Genomic DNA, 21,011 nt, shown 5'->3' with positions numbered 1-21,011 from the left:
CTCTCCCAAATCAATAAACACACCCTTGGATGAGGACAAAAAAATAAATAAACATATACAGATGAGTTAACACATAATTACAAGGAACATTTCTACTGCTCCAAGAATCCTTCCGGTACACATCCTTCTTCACAACCTGAACAATCATTTTCTTACATTTCTTTATATTAATGCTCCTCTGTAAGTCTTGTTTAGTTTTACTTATTAAAAATTTTATATGAATAAAATCTTTGTGTATGTATTCTTTCATGTCTTTTCTCTCAACTCCATTTTCATGAGATTCACCCATTTTGCTCGTTAGCTACTAAGGTGATGCCAACAGTTAAAATAATGAAATACTTTTGGTAAAAAGCCACTGCCCCAAACTTCTTATATCCCTTGAACTCTGTTGCAGCCTGGGGAGCCCTTTTCATCACTGCTGAGGAGCTATACTCATGGCCCTCTGATGTATGAGCTCATCTCCTTGTGGTTCTGGGTCTCTGGTTGTGCACAGTGCAGATGTGCTGGGTCCCTGGGTGCCAGTAGGGAGTTACCTGGTGCCCTCATGGGTCTGTGACCACAGGTACTGTGCGCCAGAGATCAGCTGTAATCATACTTGCATGGTTGTTTGTGGGAAATGGAGTGTCCTATATAAGTTGTTAAATATTTCGACTAGGAGTGGAATTGTTGAATCTTCAACTTTGCTAGACAAGGTCAAACTGTTTTACAATGTGGCTTCAAGTACCAGCAGTGATGTGTCAGAATCTCTACTGGACCACATCCTTGCTTATGCTTAGAATTGCCAGACTTTAAAATGTTTGATAATATTTGGGGGTGGAATGATAAGTAATTGTTTTTAATTTGTATCCTATGGTTCTTAATGAGAATAAGTACCAGTGGTGTACCAAAGCCAGCTCATACTGATTTTTGGTCTGCTTATTCTACGAGTATATATTAACTGCTGAGAGATGTTTTAAAGTAATTATTATAAATTTGTTCATTTCTTACTGTTCTTTTCTTACTTTTTGGTTTACATACTTTGAGGCTTGATATCAGTACATGCAAATGTTCTTTGTTGTATGTATTTTAAAAAGATTAGCAATATATAATATTTTGCCATCTTTTCCTGTCAGTATGTTTTCTTTACCTCAGTTTTTTAATGGTCCCATAGTATTCCACTATCTCTTCCAGACTTTAACTAATATTTTATTGTTGAATAATTAAGTTGTTCTATTATACTCTTTGGAAGTATAATTTATACTGTTTACTTCCACTGTCTCATTCTCACATTTCATTTCTTAACTTACCTCATTACCAACTCTTTCAATGAAAACTTTTCTTGAGCCCTGGTTGGTGTGACTCAGTGGATTGAGCACCGACCTGCAAACCAAAGAGTCACTGGTTTGATTCCTACCCAGGGTACATGCCTGGGCTGCAGGCCAGGTCCCCAGTTGGAGGTGTGCAAGAGGCAATCACACATTGATGTTTCTCTTCTTCTCTTTCTCCTTCCCTTCCCCTGGCTAAATAAATAAATAAATAAAATTTTAAAAACAAGGCCAAAATTTTTCTCTTGAAAGCTGTCAGTGACCTCATTTTTTAAAAAAATGACCATTAAAAATTATTGTGTAGAATTTAATTTTTTGAGCTTTTCTTATCGTATTTTTATGAATTCATTCCCTTTATTTCAAACTTTAGACAGGAGTTTCTGTCTGCTCCTAGACATCTCTATTGAACAGCATTCATGTTCACAGGACAACCTCATCTACTTTCACAGCTCCAGATTCCTTTCTTGGACTTCTCTTTTCTGACACTAGCATCTCCATTTTTACTTATTGTTCTGAAACCTGCCTTGACCTTGCTCCCTAGGCTGTTTATAAGCTCTGTGCATTCTATGTGCCTTTCATTTCTTTCTTTCCATTTTTATTAATACACTGCAGTAATTCTTAATACTTCTTGCTTGCACTACCATATTAGTTCTCTTACCAATGTTCCTACTTTCAGAGCCCCCTCTGCCAGTTCATATTTCAAAGTGATTTTAGATTAGTATACTTAATAGTTTTTATCCTATCAGTCTAAAATTATCAAGAACTCTAATTCCTACTGAATTAAATACAAAACTCTCATTAGGGCATTTAAGACAATTTACCTGCAATCTAACTATATTTCAATACTTTCCTCTCAAGTTTCCCCATTTATATTTTTGTCTCAACATAAGGTAGTCCTTCCTCCCATCCAAGTACTAACCAGGAGCAACCCTGCTTAGCTTCTGAGATCAGAGGAGATCGGGCACGTTCAGGGTAGTATGGCCGTAGACTAAGGTAGTCCTTTCTCAATGCATTGCATACCTTCCTGCCTTCATGCTTTTATTTAAACTGTTTGCTATGATGGAAACACCTACTATTGCCAGCTTTGCCTCCTAAATACCAACATTCTTTTTTTAAATATATTTTATTGATTACACTCTTACAGTTGTCCCATTTCCCCCCTTCATTCCCCTCCACCCTGCACACTCTCTCCCACCCACATTCCCCCCCTTTTAGTTCATGTCCATGTGTCATAAGTTCTTGAGCTTCTACATTTCCCATACTATTCTTACCCTCTCCCTGTCTATTTTCTACCTACCATCTATGCTACTTATTCTCTGTACCTTCCCCCCCCTCTCTCCTCCTCCCACTTCCCTGATGATAACCCTCCCTGTGATCTCCATTTCTGTGATTCTGTTCCTGTTCCAGTTGTTTAATTCTTAGTTTTTTTTGTTTATGTTTTTGTTTTAGGTGTGGTTGTTAGTGATTGTGAGTTTGCTGTCATTTTACTGTTCATATTTTTTATCTTTTTCTTAGATAAGTCCCTTTAACATTTCATAACATAAGGGCTTGGTGATGATGAACTCCTTTAACTTGACCTTATCTGAGACGCACTTTATCTGCCCTTCCATTCTAAATGAAAGCTTTGCTGGATAGAGCAATCTGGGATGTAGGTCCTTGCCTTTCATGACTTGGAATACTTCTTTCCCAGCCCCTTCTTGCCTGTAAGGTCTCTTTGGAGAAATCAGCTGACAGTTTGATGGGAACTCCTTTGTAGGTAACGTCTCCTTATCTCTTGCTGCTTCTGGACTCTCTCCTTCATTTTAATCTTGGCTAATGCAGTTATGATGTGCCTGGTGTGTTCCTCCTTGGGTCCAACTTCTTTGGGACCCTGAGCTTCCTGGACTTCCTGGAAGTCTATTTCCTTTGCCAGATTGGGGAAGTTCTCCCTTTTTATTTGTTCAAATAACTTTCCCACTTGTTGCTCTTCCTCTTCCCCTTCTGGTACCCCTATAATTCAGGTGTTGGAACGTTTTAAAGATGTCCTGAAGGTTCCTACACCTCTCATTTTTTTGAATTCTTGTTTCTTCATTCTTTTCTGTTTGATGTTTCTTCTTTTCCTTCTGGTCCACTCCATTGATCTGAGTCCCAGTTTCTATCCCATCACTATGGTTCCCCGTGCATTTTCCTTCATTTCACTTAGCGTACCCTTCATTTTTTCACCTAATTTGTGACCCAAATTCAACCAATTCTGTGAGCATCCTGATCACCAGTGCTTTCAACTGTGCATCTGATAGGTTGGCCATCTCTTCATCTCTTAGTTGTATTTGTTCTGGAGCTTTGATCTGTTCTTCTATTTGGGCCTTTTTTTTTTTTTTTTTTTTTTTGTCTTGTCATGCCTGTTATGTATGAGGGGCAGAGCTTTAAGTGTTCACTAAAGTGGGGCAACCCAGTTGCTGGGTTGTGACACTGTATGTGGGGGCGGGGTCCAAGAGGGAACAATGGTGCCAGCTCTGCTCTCTGTCAGATTTCAGTCCCTTCTGCTGCCTCCCCCAAGCAAACTGGGCCTTTATGTACTAATGTGGGTGGGCTTGTGCACGTTCTAGGACCCCGTGGGTCTCTCCAATGCACTCTCCTGTGAGGCTGAGAGTCTCTCCCAGTACCTCACCCCTCACAGATGTTTTCAATCAGTGCCCCGAGGCTGTATTTCCCGATGCTGGGACCCTGGTTTGTATGGTCTGTTTTCACTTGGTTTATCTGCACTCGAATGTGGGACTGCCCAGTCAGCCAGCTGCCTTGTTCGCAGTGCCTCACTTCACAATCACTGCCTTGCTGGGTCTTCCCATTGACACCCTTTGCCTGGGGCCAGTGCCACCGATTTTTGTGCCATGACCCCTCTCCTCCCAGCTGCCGGACTCCGCCCTTCCTACTGGTCTGGATAAATGTGTCTATTTTAACTCCTTGGTTGTCGGACTTCCATACAGTTCAATCTTCTGTCAGTTCTGGCTGTCATTGTGTTTCTAAATTATTGTTGTCCTTATTTTTGTTGTGTGAGGAGGCACAGTGTGCCTATCTATGCCTCCATCTTGGCCGGAAGTCTTCTACCAACACTCTTAAAGTCCATCTTCAGGTGCCTTATATGTCTTTTCAATCCTTCTCTTGATAAATATTTTTCCTCTTTGAATCTCCATAGTACTTGTGGAGGTTTGTACCCCTCTTACTGCTCACACATCCATTGGAACCACTAAAGCAAAATTTATTTTGCCCTCTTGTTTTATTTTTTGTGTCTTTTGGACACCTCTCCAATGGCCTCCTTAACTATAAAGATGACATTTTACTTTCATTTCACAGCCTCCAATCCTGATAAATACTATGGTGCTTATTAATGCTGATCAAATTGAATATTTACTTAGAATACCATAGCCACTAATACACTTTTCTGAATGCTTGGTATTGATCTTCTTTTGCTGATTGGTAGACCCATTTAAGAAACCCCAGTTAGAATTCATAGTTTAGACGACTTAGTTGGCTATTGGGAAATCAAAAGAATGAATGCTATTTTCTCTCTACTCTCTTTCTCTCTATATATGTGGCTATATTTCTCTATTCTTAAAGAAACAAAATTCATGACTAAAAGTCAAAACAAACTTCCCCATAAGTAGACATGGACAATATTGGCACCTCCTACTTTTATAATTTTCATGTTCTATGTGAGCATGTTTCATGTGTATATCAATCATTACATGGTTTGTAAGTTCATAGGTCATGTAAGGGTACTATGTCAATGTCATTGGTTTGACTTCTTTGAATTAATTAGATTTTCTTTGTTCCAAGATTTAGATCAAATTGTTATATTGCCAATGTTTGTCTTTGAGCATTACAAAGAAGATTGGGTGATACGATATTAATGGATCTCTTAAACTATATTGTTGCTAATGGAGAAAAATGATATGTCTACTTTGGTAGATTTCATCACAGAGAGAGAGCTGCTAGAAGCTCACTTTACTTGTGTTACAAAAGCTATAGAATTACATAAATTATGAGACTGTTGGTGGCAGGATCCCAGTTGAACTGGTTTTAGCTAGAGATTTAGTTATGAACATATAGGAGTGGCATCATGGAATCTAAAAGCAAAGGGGCAATTGGCCTCTGGAAGGAACTGGACCTAGGCACCAGAACTCTGTTTCTCTTCTCTGCTGCTTTCAGTGCTACTTCTTCATTCCCCTTGCTGCAGACTGGCTTTCATTGATTTTTGTTCATGTGCTTTAAATTATTTCCCTAGGTTGTCTATTTCCCAGGTCACGTATTCCTGGGCCAGACTCTTAGGAAGGGGAGCAGTTAGTATACTTTCTTTGGTCTAGCTTCCAAATTCCCAGGAGTTTTGCAATCCCACCTGGCCCCATCAATAAAGATGACTTTTAGAATCTTACAAAATTAAGAAATAGTTCCTAGTGAGGAGAGAGCTAGATAGACAATCTCATAGATAGTCATTCTATTGAATTGACATAGGCAAATGCTCAAGAAATTTTTAATTCTATATTTACTCTATGTGGACAGGATTTTTCTTTCTTTTTTTTAAATTTTAATCATTGTTCAAGTACAGTTTTCTCCCCCCTACTCCCATTCCAGCCCACCCACCCAACCCTCCCCCTTCCCCCCTATTACCCCCCACCCCTAGTTTTGTCCACGTGTCCTCCAAATTTGTTCCTGTAAACCCTACCCATTCCCCCCTGAAATTCCCTCTTCTCTCCCTCTGGCCACTGTCAGACTATCCCCTATTTCAGTGTCTTTGGTTATATTTTGCTAGTTTTTTTTTCTTTTGTTGTTTAGATCCTGTTAAAGGTGATATCATGTGGTATTTGTCTTTCACTGCCTGGCTTGTTTCGCTTAGCATAATGCTTTCCAGCTCCATCCATGCTGTTGCAAAGGGTATGAGCTCCTTCTTTCTTTCTGCTGCATAGAATTCCATTGTGTAAATGTACCATAGTTCTTTGATCCATTCATTTACTGATGGGCATCTTGGTTGCTTCCAGCACCTAGCTATTGTAAATTGTGCTGCTATGAACATCGGGGTGCAAAGATTCTTTTGTATTGGTGTTTTAGTGTTCTTAGGATAGAGTCCCAGCAATGGAATTGCTGGGTCAAAAGGCAGATCCATTTTTAGTTTTCTGAGGAAGTTCCAAACTGCTTTCCATAGTGGTTGTACAGTCTGCAGTCCCACCAACAGTGCACTAGGGACCCCTTTCTCCACATCCTCTCCAACACTTGTTGTTTGTTGCTTTGTTTATGATGGCCATTCTGACTGGTGTGAAGTGGTATCTCATTGTGGTTTTAATCTGCATCTCTCTGATGGCTAGCGATATTGAGCATCGCTTCATGTGTCTTTGGATTTTCTGTATGTCCTCCTTGGAGAAGTGTCTGTTCAAGTCCTTTGCCCATTTTTTAATGGGTTCCTTGTCTTCTTAGAGTGGAGTCGTGTAAGTTCTTTATATATTTTGGAGATTAACCCTTGTCTGAGGTATCATTGCCAAATATGTTTTCCCATACAGTTGGTTCTCTTTTTATTTTGATACTGTTTTCCTTAGCTGTGCAAATGCTTTTAATTTTGATGAGGTCCCATTTGTTTATTCTTTCCTTTATGTCCTTTGCTCTAGGAGACAAGTCAGTAAAAAGTTTCTGCGTGAAATATCTGAGATTTTCCTACCTACATTCTCTTCTAGGACTTTAATGGTGTCATGCTTTATATTTAAGTCTTTTATCCACCTTGAATCTATTTTTGTATAAGGTGTAAGTTGGTGCTCGAGTTTCATTTTTTTGCACGTAGCTGTCCAGTTCTCCCAACACCATTTGTTTGAAGAGGCTATTTTTATTCCATTTTATGTTGCTGCTTCCTTTGTCAAATATTAATTGACCGTAGAGGCTTGGGTTTATTTCTGGGCTCTCTGTTCTGTTCCATTGGTCCATGTGCCTGTTTTTATGCCAGTACCAGGCTGTTTTGATTACAGTGGCCTTGTAGTGTAGTTTAGTGTCAGGTATTGTGATTCCTCCTACTTTACTCTTCTTTCTCAAAATTGCAGCAGCTATTTGGGGTCGTTTATGGTTCCATATAAATTGTTGAAGTGTTTGTTCTATGTCTGTGAAATATGCCATTGGTACTTTAATAGGTATTGCATTGAATGTGTAAATTGCTTTTGGTAGTATGGACATTTTGATGATATTAATTCTTCCAATCCATGTACACGGTATATGTTTCCATTTGTTTGTGTCTTCCTTGATTTCTCTCCTCAGTGTTATGTAGTTTTCTGAATACAGGCCTTTTACCTCTTTGGTTAGGTTTATTCCTAGGTATTTTATTTTTCTTTTTGCTATTTCAAATGGAATTTTTTCTGATTCTGCTTCTGCTGTTTCATTGTTGGTGTACAGAAATGCCTTGATTTCTGGATATTGACTTTGTATCCAGCTGTTTTACTGAATTCATTTATTAGGTCAAGCAGTTTTTTGGTGGAGTCTATAGGATTTCTATGTACACTATCATGTCATCTGAAACAGTGACAGTTTTGTTTCCTCCTTTCCGATTTGGATTCCTTTTATTTCTTTTTCTTGTCTGATTGCTGTGGCTAGAACTTCCAGTACTATATTGAATAAAGTGGTGTGAAAGTGGACATCCTTGTCTTGTTCCTGTTCTTAGTGGAAAAGATTTTAATTTTTGCCCATTGAGTATAATGTTGGCTGTAGGTTTCTCATATATGGCCTTTATTATGTGAGGAATGCCCCCTCTATTCCCACTTTACTGAGTGTTTTTATCATAAATGGGTGCTGTACCTTATCAAATGCTTTTTCTGCATCTATCGATATGATCATGTGGTTTTTGTCTTTGCTTTGTTTATGTGATGTATTACATTTACTGTGTTGCAAATATTGTACCATCCTTGCATACCTGGAATGAATCCCACTTGGTCATGGTGTATGATCTTCTTAATGTACTGTTGGATGCAGTTTGCCAGTATCTTGTTGAGGATTTTAGCGTCAATGTTCATCAGCGATATTGGCCTATAGTTTTCTTTCTTTGTTGGATTTTTCTTTCTATTACAAAATCAATGACATTTCCTTGTAGGAGGCAAGTCAAACTAAGGCCAGGAGAACTTGGATCAAGTCCTGATCCAGTCATTCATTATATGATCTTGATAAAGAATGGTTACACTGTGCCTAGATTTTATCATCTTTAAAATGAATGACTTCAAGTAGATGATAAGGAACATTTTTAAAATGAAAGGATATTAAGTGAAATATCTTTTCTGACTCTAAAGTGGCATGATTTAAGAACCTATGTTAGAAGAAGGGTTGTTTCATCTGGTGGAACCAACAAAGTGAAATCTCAAATTCCAGGATTATTACTATAAGATTCCTTACTTTCTGAATTTCATTTTTTCAATCATTTGAAACTAGAAAGAACATTTGTGTATTATAATATGGTAAACATATGATAACTATGGATTTTTTAATTTTAAATTTTCTACTGGCATATTTTAAATTAAAACATTCACTTTATTTCTTTTATAATTTCATTTTGAAAAACTGAAATGTATAACACTAGTGTCCTGAAGTAGGAATTTTTCTTTTTATCTTCTTTGTTTTGTCTTTGTTATTTTCCATTAAGAGTTAATTCCATTTGTGCCTTCAGGTGTAGCTTATACATTGGTTTCTTAGGACTGGATTCTTACCAGTCCCCACATAAGGCTTGGGGTTCAGAAACCAATCCTAAGAAATCAATTTAGAAGTCCCAGTATTTGAATGGTATCCAGTGGGCACCACTTATACAAAGTCTAGGTTAATTAATAACGATCATTGTAGGCAGGAATTTGCTTCCTTTGAGATTACCTAGTCTACTTTTTTACAGGTTATTATAGAACCCTCAATGGTTTCATAAAACATGTGATTACATGTAATAACTCCTTTAGCTAAATTCTCTTAATCTTGAGGATGGAGCTTTTTCTGAAATTTTACTTGAGGTCACAAAATTTCTAGTAATGCTAGAGTGATTTTTAAAAAGATTTTATTTATTTATTTTTATTTTTAGAGAGAGAAGGGAGGGAGGAAAGAGAGAGAGAGAAACATCGATGTGCGGTTGCTGGGGGTCATGGCCTGCAACCCAGGCATGTACCCTGACTGGGAATTGAACCTGCAACACTTTGGTTCGCAGTCCACGTTCAATCCACTGAGCTATGCCAGCCAGGGCTGATTTTTTAAAAAAACATTTTACACTGGAAAATAATTTTAAGTTATAGAAAAGTTGTAAAAGTATCAAGACCATGAAAGTCAGTGAAAGAATGAGGAGCTGTCACAGATCAAAGGAGCCTGAAGAGACATGACAACTAAATGTGACTTATGATTCTGAATTGGGTTCTTTTGCTCTAGGGACATTATTGGGACAGTTAATGAAACTTGAATAGAGTCTGAGGATTAGATAGTTATAAAGTATAAATACTAACTTCCTGACTTTGATGTTCGTACTATGAGAATACATTTGTATAAAAAATACATTATAGTTTTTGAGGGTTATGGGATATATTTTCAACTTATTCTAAAGCAGTTCAGGAAGATTAATTCTTTTCTTTTATCTGCTATTTCTTGTGTTGAGAGGATTATTTCAAAATATTTTTTAAAATGTAGAATATAAAGAAAATAAACTGCAGTCCATATTTTATCGATCATTTCAATAATGTCTTTTATAGCCTGTTTTCCCTGGCAGTGCTATAAGATCCAGCCCAAGATCATGTATTGCCTTTAGTTACCACATGTCATTTGTCCCTTTTAATTTTGAACAGTTTGTTAGGTTTTCTTTTTCTTTCATGACATTGACATTTTTGAAGATTCATATGCCATTAATTCTTATCTTAATCTGTCTTTGAATTATGAATTTAAGCCTAATAAACTCTTTGGTTTTTCATGTTTTTTAGAACAAAGACTATTTCAAGGACTCTGCAAATACACAGGTCATTTTCTTGGGATGCCTTCACTTTCTAACAACATTCACTTGCAATGGACTCCTGTTAAAGAAAAAATATTCAGACACTTGTTAAATTTGGTAAAGAAGACTTTATTGAAGAGGGGTTATTGCAATAGGTGCTTTGCAATTACAGAGAGAGTATGAGCTTAACTCTGAATACAACAGGGACAAGTGGAGCTATAGCCAAGGAGCAGGGTGGGAGTCTGTGAGAGAAAAATTGCAAAGAGAAAACAGCAGGACTAGGAGGATTCTCACTAGGTTGACTCAAGGACTCAACAGGATCCTTGCTAAAGGCAGGCTGGGGTGGGAAGACACCACCCCAGGGTTGGGGATAAAGGATTTGATCAGATGTCAAGGTTAGGGAAATTTTGATAAACTAACTCAGCAGGATTATTGCTAAAACTGGTCTAAGCATGCCAAGGAGAGAGGTCAAGGTCAGGGCCTAGTCTGGAAGAGGGCTCAGAGGAGCCTGACTCAAGTTTGGTCAAGGGGAGTCTTTATCACACCTTGGTAAGGCATCATAACTTTTTGCTTCAGATGCAGCTTCCTTAGATGGATTTATTTACATCCATTTAGGCAAGTATATACTTATGTCACAGGAATAAAAAGTCTTAGTTTAGAATCTGGCTGTAGTTTGTGACTAGGAAACTACTTTCCTAGTTGGTCATTGAAATAGTGTATGAAGAGTATCTTAGACCTTTGTAGTCGTGAGTGGGAATGGAGGGCAAGACTTCTGGCCAGTGGTTAGGTGGAAGAAGTGTAGACAAATAAGAATGATATTCATGCGAGTAAGTAATAAAATAGGGGGGATCTTTGGTCTTTTGCTTGTGGGTGGGTGCAACAGAAGTACTAGGACTTGGGGAAGAGTAGAGAGAAGCATGAGAATAGACTTAAATGAGATACAAGTAAGAAGAGACATCTCTTGAGAAATTCCATGAGTAGAAATGGCCAGAAAACATGAAGGCAGCTGCCAAACATTAACTTCAGTGTTGTCTGTTCCTGTTGCACCACACTACAGTCCTTCTCTTTTTCCTAAATCATCAGCAAAGCCTGCTTCCACTAGGGCCTTGTGTTAGTGGTGCTTTGGGAACTACAGAAGGAGAGGAAGAACTGAGTGTGATGAAGTGGCATGGATGACAGTGGCTCCAGGACAGCTGACCAGTGAGGTGATTTAAAAAAGAAAAGCAGCAGGAACAGCAATTCAGACCACATGAATGCAAAACCTTCAGATAGTCAAAGTTTGGAGGAGTATGTACTTCAGTAATTGTCTTGAGGACCCTAGCCATTTTTGGGGAAGGGGAAAGGGGGAAGTGAATAAAAGAAGAGGACACACATACATGGCAAATATCTGCATTACACTGATAAAATTAGGTTTTTCTCCTATCAAATAAGTCTTTTGGTTTTATTTTTAATTAAATCATGTCATAATTTTAAGCCTCCATAATGTAAATGGAGGCAGCAAACAACAGGGTGCCAGTTGTTTGCTGGCATTTTCTTTTTGTTTGGCTAATACAATTTCATTTCTTATCAAAATATTTGCAGAGGCATTAAGAACATGTGGGTGGAAAATAAATCTAAAAAGTCCAGGGGAAAACTCTTCATAAAGGTTTCTCTGCAGAGTGCCTCCAGCTCTTGTCCTAACTTTCTGAAACCATAGACCTGCATTTGTATTCTTTTGTGCCCTGCTCAAATATATACATGGTGGCTGTGTTCAAACACCCAGAGAAATCCCACTCCAGAGTTCTCACTCTTGGATCTACTTTCCCTTTAAGAGCCATCCCATTAAATCTGTTACATGGTTTGGAATTCTGGAAAAATCCCCAAAGCTCCAGCTGAAACAATAGGAGCTTCAAGGGCAGCAGAGTGTAATATCAAATTATATTTAACTTATGCGGCAGTAGCAGAATGATTTCTGGGGTTGCAGATTTGGGATCCTACATTAAAGGTGGGTCTGGATCCTCTGTGTTGGTTCCCCTGGTTGAATTTTTGCTAGTTTGAACAGTAACCACATCTTCTTACTGTGTGTGGATTTTTAAAAAAACCTTTAGACCGATTTTTATCATGTGTATATAACATACACATATATTTCAAAGATAAACAGTAGTTCTTGGGTAATTTGTGTTCTAAAATTATATTGAAGAGAGAAAGGAAGGACACATTTATGGCCTCATAATTAGCGTGAAGCCACCAGCCAGCCTCCATGAGTCTACAGGTCATTGTCTTTACACTGAACTGAGCAAAGTTTTCCTTTGGGCCAGCCAGAGCAGCAAGAGTCTACACTTGACTCTTCAGTGGCATTTGTTGAATTTCTAGAAAAGAGACTTTGACGTGTCCATGCAAGTAAGGACTCGATTAAATTTCTAGCTAAAGAATTTTATTCTTGCAATTTCTATTGGGGAAGGGAAAGGAGAAGGCTTATTCTTATTAATTGTTTTTCATTGTAGAGTTTTTTTCTATTTTAATTCTTGTTTACTATTTATCATTAACTAAGATAAAACTGTTGTATTTTATTTTACTGAGAGGAAATGAACTCATATTGAATGCCTAGTGCATATCAGGGACTTTGTACACTTATTGATTCAATCCTCACTACCACCCTGTGAAGTAGATATTATGTTTCCTATTAACAAATGAAGTACATAACTACCTTGTTTGATATCATTCAGTTGTCAGAGGAGCAGGGATTTGATTGGAAGTTTGGTTACAAAGTTCATGTTTCTTTGCAGTTCAGCTGCTGCTCTGGATTGTTTTAGGTTTGATAAAATTTGGGCTCTGTAGCTTTCTTTCTCTTCCTATTACCTGTAAACCAGGGGTGTCAAACTCATTTTCACTGGGGGCCACATTGGCCTCATGGTTGCCTTCAAAAGGCCAAAAGTAATTTTAGGACTGTATGAATGTAACTACTCCTTAACTAGGGGCAAGGAGCTCGGTGCTGCCACCAGGTAGAAACAAGGTGCTGGGCCAGATAAAACAAGGTGGAGGACCGGATTCTGCCAGTGGGTCTTGTGTTTGTCACCTGTGCTGTAAACTGACTTTTGAGTTCTAGGATATTGTTCATTTTACTTTTATTGATGTTAAGGTAATAAATACTACATAGAATAGCTATTCTGGGTGCTACGAAAAATGAGTCACTTTTTTGTCTTTGGATGAGTGTCTGTAAGATAACGATTCATAGCAACATGTAATTATTTTGGCATTGGGATACTAGGCAAATATAACTCTTATGTTTCAGATTTAAGGTAGCCCTCCCTGAGTCTCTCAGATGGGGTGAGGGCATCTTTTGTTACACTCTCAAAGCCCCCTCTACTTTCCTTTCATAGCACTTTCACTTTCAAGTTTGGTATTGCTTGGCTGTATCTCTTTTTCACCTAGTGATTCCTCTAAGATGAATCTAGTGGGTAGGATTAAATGGGGTTACAGTAAATCTTTAACGTGGCTTATAATGCAAGCTCTGGGTGATGGAGGGAGCGTTCGCAGAAGGAACCTGCGCTGCTCTGAAGCAGAGTTGGTGTCACGTGTTTCTCCTGGAGAAAACAGCATCACAGGCCTGGAGAGACCACAGAAAGGCATACTGTGTTGTTAAACATCACATATGTTTAGTTGGATTTAAGCGAAATGCTAAGTGAATAATTGTAGCTCAAACACGTTTACATCCTACTAATATTAGAAGCAAAGCATGGTTGCCAAACCAAATAATAAAAGGCAGAGCACATGCTCAAATAGATCATAAATGCCATATTTTCTAAAAGGCTCAGCAGAAATTTAAAGCTTATATCTGGGCCAATTACACACACCTATTACTGTATTAGTCTTTATAGCTTACCCCTTTAAAACCTGCCTTCCAATGTAAAATATGTCCACTTTTTCATCCTGGCTCATAGCAGCTAATTATCTTCTTGTTCTTACATTTACCATAATTTGTGATTAGCTATTTGTGTGCTTACGTGTTTAATATCTTCCTTTCTTATGATGTAAACTCTATGAAGGTTAAGACCACATCTGTTAAGTTTTAGTTCAAATCAGGCACACTGTGCCTGCCAACCATTCCTGGCATAGAGTTGTTATATGGATGATTTGTTTACTGGATGTTGCATGACAGGAGTGAGTCAGCAACATCTGCACACTGAACCAGCTTTAGTATTTAACTACAGTTTATTGTTTATGCTATTACAATTGCCCCAGTTTTTCCCCTTACCCGCCTGCAGTACATCCTATCTCCCTCCCTCAGGCGACTCCCCCACCATTATTCATGTCCATGGGTCATGCATATATGTTCTTTGGCTAATTTATTTTCTGTGCTCGACTTTACATTCCTATGACTATTCTGTAACTACCAATTTGTATTTCTTAATCCCTTTACCTTTCTTGATCCCTTCACCCTACCCCCCAAACCCTCCCCCATGTGGCAATATTAAAAACATTCTCTGTATCAATGATTCCGTTTCTGTTATGGTTGTTTATTTTCTTCTTTAGATTCAGTTCATAGATGTGTATTTTTTTTGTCATTTTAGCATTGATATCTTTGATCTTCTTCTTTTTCTTCTTCAAGATGACCTTTTAACATTTCATATAATATTGGTTTGGTGGTGATAAATTCCTTTAGTTTTCTCTTGTCTGGGAAGCTCTTTAACTGTCCTTCAATTCTAAATGATATAGCTTTGCTGTGTAAAGTAATCTTGGTTGTAGGTGCTTGTTTTTCATCACTTTGAATATTTCTTGCCAATCCCTTCTAAAATGCAGTTTCTTTTGAGAGATCAGCTGACATTCTTATAGGGCCTCCCTTGTAGTTAACTAACTGCTTTTCCCTTGCTGCTTTTAAGATTCTCTCTTTGTGTTTAACTGTTGGCATTTTAAGTGTGATGTGTCTTGGTGTAAACTTCTTTGGGTCCACCTTGTTTGGGATTCTGTGTACTTCTTGGATTTGCATATCTATTTCCTTCACCAAGTTAGGGAAGTTTCTTTCATTATTTTTTCAAATAGGTTACCAGCTTCTTGCTCTTTCTTTTCTCTTTCTGGTACCCTTTCAATGCAAATGTTGGAATGCTTGAAGTTGTCCCAGAGGCTCCTTATACTATCCTCATTTTTTTTAGGTTCTTTTTCTTTCTTGTTGTTCTGATTGGTAGTTTTTTGCTTCCTTATGTTCTAAATGCTGATATGTTTCTTGGCTTTATCCACTCTACTGTTGTTTCCCTGTGTGGTGTTCTTTATTTCAAATAGTATATCCTTTGTTTCTGACTGGACCTCTTTTATGCTGTTGAGGTCCTCACTAAGTTACTTGAGCATCCTTATAACCAGTGCTTTGAACTCTGCATCTGATAGATTGCTTTTCTCTATTTTGTTTAGTTCTTTCTCTGGAGTTCTGTTTTGCTCTTTCATTTTACCCTTGTTTCTTTGCCTCCTAATTTTGGCAGCCTCCCTTTGTTTGTTTCTACATATTAGGTAGAGCTACTACATCCCCCAGGCTTCATAGAGTGGCTTAATATAGTAGGTGTACTGCAGGGCCCAGTGGCACAAGCTCCCCTATTGATTACCCCAGCTGGGTATTCAAGGTGTGAGCACAGTGTGAGCTGTGTACACCCTCCTCTTGTAAGTGAGTGTTGATTGCTGTCAGCATGGCCACAGTCAGCCACTGTATTCTTTCTGGGGTCATACAGCATTAACTACATAGTGATCTGTAGATGGCCTCTACTTGTGCTGGGCTTGGAAGTGCCCAGGGGCTGCTAAGCTGTGAATCAAGGTGCCATGGCTGCTGCTAGTGCTGGGCCAGGGGCAACTTAGAGAAAGGCATAGGGCTCACTAAACCTGATGCTGCTTGTTTGAGAGAATTTAGGAACACATGAAGCATGAGCCAAGACAGGCCATTCATATGGAAAAGCCACTGGAAACAGCTGAAAGTTGGGTGGGGCAGGAGCTCAGGGAATCACCAGGGTGGGGCAAACAGCTTTAGCCAGGTTAATGGTGTCTCATATATGGCACCTGTCTGCTGTCTCTGTTGGGGCAGGACTCAGAAAAGAAACAATGGCTTCTGTTAGCACTTCTCTCTGGGAGAAAGCTGCCCTCCAGCTCTTGCCCTGATGCCAGACAATTCACTTCCTCCCTGTATGTCTCTGATGCCTTTTGATCTGCTGCCCCAGCACTGGAGCTTAGGGAGGGCGAGTCCAAGTAAGTCTGTACATGGGCCTTTAAGAGGAACTACCTGGGATTCCAGCAGTTTCTGTCCTTTGTAGCCTCAATCCCCACTGGTTTTTACAGCCAGAAATTATGGAGATTTATCTTCCTGGCACTGGAACCCTGGGCTGGGGGCCCCTGATGTGGGGCTGAAGCCCTTGCTCTGGAGATATCCCTCTCAATTTTTATCCACCACACATGGATGTTGGACCAGCCCTTTTGATGTTTCCATACTTCCTACCAGTATCGATGTGGTTTCTTCTTAATTCCATAGTTGTAGGATTTCCATTCAGTATGATTTCTGGTGGTTCTGAATGATGGTTGTTCTATACTTTAGTTTAATTTTGGTGTGGTTGTTTGAGGAGGTGAGCCTGGTTGACATCTCTAATGAAATGTGTTAGGAGTTACAGGTATCAGTTAAGAGCATGTTGTAGACTCTTAAAGATGTAAAATTTTAATTTTAAAAATTACACAAACATCCCATGTTTGTTGCAGAATGTAAGTTGGGGTGGTTTTAATCTATCTTTTACCAGGTAAGTTACTGTGTATGGTTTATCTTTTGAAAACGGCCAGAAGGTCATTCTTCAAGTCTTCTCTTCCTGCTTTGTGTGTTATCTCTTGGTCTATATCTGGTTCTCAAGCTCTCAAAATACCATGGGAAAAACCTAGGATACAGGAAAAAGCACACTTTACAAAAACAAATGTCTTTTACTTTGTGGTCATGAAGGAGTTCATGGCAAACATGGACAAACACTTAAAAGTTGAGTAACTGCTTGGAAGATTTCCTAATGAAGAGCTGTGTGTGCCATGTTCTACCAGTAGTCATGAGCACTTTTGACTTTTGACTGGAAAGAAATATCATTTCTCCTTGTCCTGGAATCAATCCACTGGCCTCAACTTGTCTAGTCATTATCACTCCCAGGATGCTTCCTGAGCCATCATGCAAATAAAGCACTAGCTGGCCCTCCCCAGGGGTCAAGTTGTGCCTGTTCATGTATTTTTTATTCAATTTGCAGCAAGTCTCTGATTGAGGATAGTATTTCTTTTTTTTAAATTTTATTTTAATCATTGCTCAAGCACAGTTTTCTCCCTTTTACCCCCATTCCAGCCTGCCCACCCATCCCTCCTGCTTCCCTCCCATTACCATCCTCCCCTAGTTTTTGTCCATGTGTCTTTTAAATTTGTTCCTGTAAACCCTTCGCATTCTCCCCTGAAATTCCCTCTTCTCTCCCCTCTGGTCACTGTCAGCCTGTCCTCTATTTCAGTGTCTTTGGCTATATTTTGCTTGTTTCTTTGTTTTGTTGTTTAGGTTCCTGTTAAAGGTGAGATCATATGGTATTTGTCTTTCATTATGCTAAGCAAAATAAGCCAGGCAGTATTTCTTTTTTAAAAAATGTATTTTATTGATTATGCTATTACATTTATCCCATTTCCCCCCTTTATTCCCTTATGCTCTGCAACCCCCTCCCATCTTCATTTTCCCCCACCCCCTTAGTTCATGTCCATGGGTCATACATATAAGTTCTTTGGCTTCTATATTTTCTATACCATTCTTAACCTCCCCCTGTCTATTTTGTATGTACCATTTATGCTACATTTTCCCCCATTCTCCCCACTCCACTTCCATGTTGATAAACCCAATTGTGATCTCCATTTCTGTGATTCTGCTCCTATTTTAGTTGTTTGCTTAGTTTTTATTTTTTTGGGTTCAGTTTTTGGTTGTTGTGAATTTGTTGTCATTTTACAGTTCATAGTCTTGATCTTCTTTTCCTTAGATAAGTCCCTTTAACATTTAATATAATAAGGGTTTGGTGAACTCCTTTAACTTGACCTTATCTGGGAAGCAGTTTATTTTCCCTTTCATTCTAAATGATAGCTTTGCCAGATAGAGTAATCTTGGGTGTACATCCTTGCCTTTCATCACTTTGAGTACTTCTTTCCAACCCCTTCTTGTCTATAAGGTTTCTTTTGAGAAATCAGCTGATAGTCTTATGGGAACTCCTTTGTAGGTAACTGTCTCCTTTTCTCTTGCTGCTTTTAAGATTCTGCTCTTTTCTTTAATCTTGGGTAATTTAATTATGGTATGCCTTGGTCTGTGCTTCTTTGAGTCCAACTTGTTTGGGACTCTCTGAGCTTCCTGGACTTCCTGGAAGTCTATTTCCTTTGCCAGATTGGGGAAGTTCTTATTAATTATTTGTTCAAATAAGTTTTCAGTTTGTTGCTCTTCTTCTCCTTCTGGCGCCCCAAAGATTTGGATGTTGGAATGTTTAAAGTTGTCCCAGAGGTTCCTAAGCCTCTCCTCATTTTTTTGAATTCTTGTTTCTTCATTCTGTTCTGGTTAGCTGTTTAGTTCTTCCTTCCGTTCCAAATCATTGATTTGAGTTCCAGTTTCCTTCCCTTCACTGTTGGCTCCCTGTATATTTTTCATTAACTCACTTTGCATAGCCTTCACTTTGTCCTCTATTTTGAGACCAAACTCAATAATTTCTGTGAGCATACTGATTACTAGTGTTTTGAACTCTACATCTGATAGGTTGGCTATCTCCTCATTGCTCAGTTCTTTTTAAGAAGTTTTGATCTGTTCTTTCATTTGGGCAATACTTCTTTGTCTCTGTGTACCTGTGATGTTGTAAAGGGTGCAGCCTTAGGTATTCACCAGGGTGGGGCAACCCACTTCACTGCATTGTGGCACTGTACATGGTGTGGAGTCAGAGAGGGAATAATGCTGCTTGCTCAGGTCTCACGCCACTTTCAGTCACTTCCCCCACTACCCACAAGCAAATTGGGCCCTTCTGGGACTGCAGCAGGTGGGTGGGTTTGTGTATGTTCTAGGACCCCATGAGTTTCTCTAATGAACTTTCCTTTGCAGTTGGGAACTCTCCCACTGCCACAACCCCACAGGTTTTTACTGGCAGAGGTTTTGAGGCTCTATTTCCCCACGCTGGAACCCTGGGTTGCGCAGTGTGTCTTGCTCCACAGTTGTTCCTCCCAGCTTTTCTGAATATGAATATGAAATCACCCTGGTCTGCCAGCTGCCACCTTGCCTACCCAGTCCACCACATTGCCATATGTCCTCTTTGCTTCTCCTACTGGTCTGGATGAATGTTTTTTCTTTAAGTCATTAGTTATCAGACTTCCATACAGTTTGATTTTTTTTTTTTTTTGCAGTTCTGGTTGCTTTTTGTTTTTATTTATTTATTTTATTTTTGTTGTTCAAGTACAGCTGTCTCTATTTTCTCTCCACCACTCTCCCTGCTCCCTGACCTTCTACCCTCAATTCTTCCTCTCTTTGGCTTTGTCCATGGGTCCTTTATACATGTTCCTTGATGACCCTTTCCCTTCTTTACCCTGTTATCCTCCATCTCCCTCCCCTCTGGTTACTGTCAGTTTGTTCTTTATTTCAATGTCTCTGGTTCTATTTTGCTAGCTTGTTTGTTTTGTTGATTAGGTCCCACTTACAGGTTAGATTATGTAGTATTTGTCTTTCACCGCCTGGCTTACTTCACTTAGCATAACGCTCTTCAGTTCTATCCATGCTGTCACCAAGGGTAGGAGCTCCTTCTTTGTTTTTATTTTTAAACTGGTTGTTGTCCTTCTTTTGGTTGTGTGAATAAGCAAAGCATATCTACCTATGCCTCTATCTTGGCTAGAAGTCCCAACAAATGTTTCTTGAGTGAATAAGTGATTAGTTAACTCATCAAGAAGGCAATGAAAAGCTAGTGAATTTCTTTAAGATCCTGTCAGTCAATCTAATAGTTGGCCATCTGGCATATGAATGGTGTTACAGTGAAATAAGTTGGAGAAATACAAGTTCTTTTGAAATCATAGTATAGGTCTACGTAAATTTTTACTGCGAATGTTAACTTACAACATTTAATAGGAAATTTAAGTATATGTTTGTGTATAGAGTATGAAAGCATTTTCAGCAGCTAGGGCCAACACCAATATGAAGGCTTTCTAGTGAATAGTTGGGAGGTGATGGTATCACTTGTGCATTATCAGGGAAAATTAACTATGAATAGTGCTATAATCATGCATCAGGATGTACATCATGTGTTAAATAGATGGCGTCTATATTATATGGACATACTTGTTTTATTAATGTTTGAGTGACAGCCCAGATATAATTATTCTTGTTTGCAGGTAGAAATCTGAAAATACTTAAAGTTTCTCATTATGCAGGCAAGAGATGTGGACTGTGGTTCTCCCTGGCAGCAGGGCTCCTACTGTGGGTCTGGGGACTAGACACCATAAACTGCCCATGTGAGTGCCTATCCAGGGAAGTACAGTGCCCAGGAAGGAAAGAAGGATTTTGGTTTGTGGCTGGAACAGGACACTTAAACGTGCCCAGAAACAACAATGAGTGGGTATTCAGTGATGTGGATAGTTACTGGCACTTGTGTAACATTTTTGGCTGTGTATCAACAGAAAGGAGAAAAAGTTTGTCTTTGTGATTGGATAAGAGAGTTTTGCAATGAGCTGCAACACAAAGAGCTACTCAAAGAAGCTTAAATAATTGGGATTTAAAGTGGGTGGAGGGTGGAGGAGGGTGA

Source organism: Phyllostomus discolor, chromosome 1 (genome assembly GCF_004126475.2).
Source record: "Phyllostomus discolor isolate MPI-MPIP mPhyDis1 chromosome 1, mPhyDis1.pri.v3, whole genome shotgun sequence".
In the NCBI taxonomy this organism is placed as follows: Eukaryota; Metazoa; Chordata; class Mammalia; order Chiroptera; family Phyllostomidae; genus Phyllostomus; species Phyllostomus discolor.
Note: the sequence above shows the minus strand (reverse complement) of the source record.